This window comes from Myotis nattereri (genome assembly GCF_964212035.1).
Source record: "Myotis nattereri genome assembly, chromosome: 1".
Lineage (NCBI taxonomy): Eukaryota > Metazoa > Chordata > Mammalia > Chiroptera > Vespertilionidae > Myotis > Myotis nattereri.
In genome coordinates this window covers 138412909-138416057 of record NC_138075.1, presented here as the reverse complement: position 1 = coordinate 138416057, position 3149 = coordinate 138412909, and the positions used below count along the sequence as shown (strand labels likewise).

Genomic DNA, 3149 nt, shown 5'->3' with positions numbered 1-3149 from the left:
CACTGACCCCACACAAAGCTGAAACTCCATTAATAACTATTGACTCTCCAAAAACTTAACTGTGGTTAAGGGGATTGGTTCCAGGAAATGAAAGATCTGAATATGTGGAGAGACACACCATGTTTCTGGATTGGAAGACTAAATAAAGACATCAATTCTTCTCATATTGATACGCAGATTTAATATGGTTTCTATCAAAATTCCAGGAAACATTTTTTTGTAAACATACTGGCGATTATGCCAAAATTTATGTGAAAAAGCAAAGAAACTAGAAAATTTAAAATAATTTTGAAAAAGAGGAATAAAGATAAATCCAGCCACTGATTTCAGAAGATGCTACTAGTATACTGTAATTAAAACTGTATGAATAGGCACATAGATCAATGGAACAGAATAAAGAACCCAGGAAGAAACACAAATATTCCCAACTGATTTCTGACAAAGGTGCAGAAGCAATTCACTGAAGAAAAGATAACCTTTTCAACGGCAGCAATTGAACATCCCCAAGCAAAAAAATAAATAAACTTCCATCTGTCCGCACTTCATTAAAAATTTAACTTAAAACGTATCACAAACTTCAGTGTAACACTATAAAAGTTTTTAAAAAAATAGAAGAAATTCTTCAGGATCTAAGAAAAGAATTCTTAGATTTGACATTAAAAGCACAATCCATAAAGTAAAAATTGATAAATTGAACTTTATAAAAATTAAAAACTTTTGCTCTTGTGAAATATTCTACTAAAAGGATCAAAAGACAAGCTACAGACTAGGAAAAAATTTTTTTTGCAGACCATGTATTTGGCAAAGGACTAATATCTAGACTATATAAAAAACTCTCAAAACTCAACAATGAAAAAGTAATTTAAAATGGGGGGGAGGGGACTTATATAATACTTTCAACAATCAAGATTTTTTTAAAAAGTCAATGAGCAAGTGCGTTACTTACCTCGACTCTTAGCTTGTTGGGCACGATAACCGGGACCCAGTGTCTACTCCTGCTGCCTGTGCTTTCTAACCCTCAGCCATGGTGAGTGCCTCCTCATCCATGTTGGCCAGGCTGGTGTCCAGACTGGCAACGCCTGCTGGGAGCCCTACTGCCTGCCTGGAATATGGCATCCAGCCCGATGTCCAGTCTTGCCAAGTGACAAGACCATTGGGGGAGGAGATGATTCCTTTAATATCTTCTTCAGTGAGACAGATGCTGACAAGCATGTGCCCAGGGCAGTGATGGTAGGCCTAGAACCCAGAGTCATTGATGAAGTTCACACTGGTCCCTACCGCCAGCTCTTCCACCCTGAGCAGCTCGTCACAGGCAGGGAAGATGCTGCCAATAACTATGCCTGTGGACACTACACCATTGGCAAAGAGATCATTGGCCTAGTCCTGGACCAAATTCAGAAACCAGCTGACCAATGCACAGGTCTTCAGGGCTTCTTGTTTTTCCACAGCTTTGGTGGGGAAACTGGTTCTGGGTTCACCTCCCTGCTGATGGGATGTCTCCAGGGCAAGACGTCCAAACTGGAGTTCTCCACGTGTACAGCCCTTCAGGCTTCCACAGATGTAAGTGAGCCCTAAAACTCCACCCTTACTACTCACACCACCCTGGAGCACTCTGATTGTGCCTTCATGGTTGACAATGAGGCCATCAATGACATCTGATGTAGAAACTTCCATATCGAGTGACCAACCTGCACTAACCTTAACCACCTAATTAACTAGATTGTGTCCTCCATCACTTTTCCCTTAGGTTTGATGGAGCTTTGCCTGTTGATCTGACTGAATTCCAGACCAACCTGGTGCCCTACCCCTGCATCCACTTCCCTCTGGCCACACATGCCCATCATCTCTGCTGAGAAAGCCCACCATGAACAGCTTTCTGCAGCAGAGATCACCAGTGAGTGCTCTGAGCCAGCAACCAGATGGTGAAATGTGCCCCTTGCCACAGTAAATGTGTGGCTTTCCGCGTGTTGTACTTTGGTGACGTGGTTCCCAAAGATGTCAATGCTGCCATTGCCTCCATCAAGACAAAATGCAGCATCCAGTTTGTGGAATGTGTGAGGCTGGCAATTAATGTGCTTCCTGGGCAACTATTGCTGAGGCCTGGGCTCGCCTGGACCACAAGTTTGACCTGGTATATGACAAGTGTGCCTTGTCCAATGGTATATGGGTGAGAGCATGGAGGAAGGAGAGTTTTCTGAGGCCCATAAGGACGTGGTTGCCCTTGAGAAGGATTATGAGGAGGTTGGTGTGGATCCTGTTGAAAGAAAGGGTGGGGAGGATGGAGAGGAATGCTAATTACCATTCCTTTCAGCACTGCAACATGTCTACTCAGAACTTCAGGCTCAACAGCTAAAAGCTTTCTGGTAAGATTTTCTTCATTTTTACCTGTGATCATGTCTGTCTTTTTCATGTATACCTATAAGATTTCCCTCATGTTTAAAAGTAAAGGCATTGAGAACTTTTTAAAAATCCAGTGAGAGCATGAGAAAAAGACATGAAGAGACATTTAACCCAACAAAATATAAAAATGCCAAAAAAGTATATGAAAAGATGTTCAATGTCATTAGCTATTAGAGACATACACATTAAAACCACAGTGAGATACATAATGACAAAACCAAATGCTGTCAAGAAAGCTGAGAAATTGAATCACATATGTTGTTAGTGGGCATGTAAAATGGTATAGCATTCTGGAAAACAATTTTACAGTTTCCAAAAAACTAAACACACAACTACCATATAATCCAGTGATCATATTCCTTGGTATTAATACCAAATAAATGAAGACTGGTGTTCACACCAAAAGCTATACACAAATGTTTATAATAGATTTATTCTTAATAGCCAAAAACTAAAAATGGAAGAATGGTTAAATAAACTGCAGTATGTCCATACCACAGCAAGAAGAGAGAATGAACTATTAACACACTCAACAACCTAGATGAATCTCCAGATATGCTGAGTAAAAGACAGCCAATTCCAAAAGATTACAGCCTGTTTGGTTCCATTTATATAACATTCTTGAAATGATGAAATTATAGAAATGGAGAACAGATGAGTTGTTGCCAGGGAGTAAGAAGGGGATGAACAAGAGGAAAGTGAATGTGACGATAAAAGAGCAATGAAGGGCCCTGGTGGTGCTAGAAATG

The 3149-nt window shown here is 40.5% G+C and overlaps 1 pseudogene across 1 annotated transcript; it reads left to right on the top strand.

Annotated features, from left to right (window-relative positions):
- Positions 1 to 1035: 1035 nt before the first annotated feature.
- LOC308530008 (tubulin alpha-1B chain-like) lies at positions 1036 to 2295 on the top strand (annotated as a pseudogene). The gene has a single exon. The product of its transcript is annotated as a tubulin alpha-1B chain-like (transcript).
- Positions 2296 to 3149: the final 854 nt, after the last annotated feature.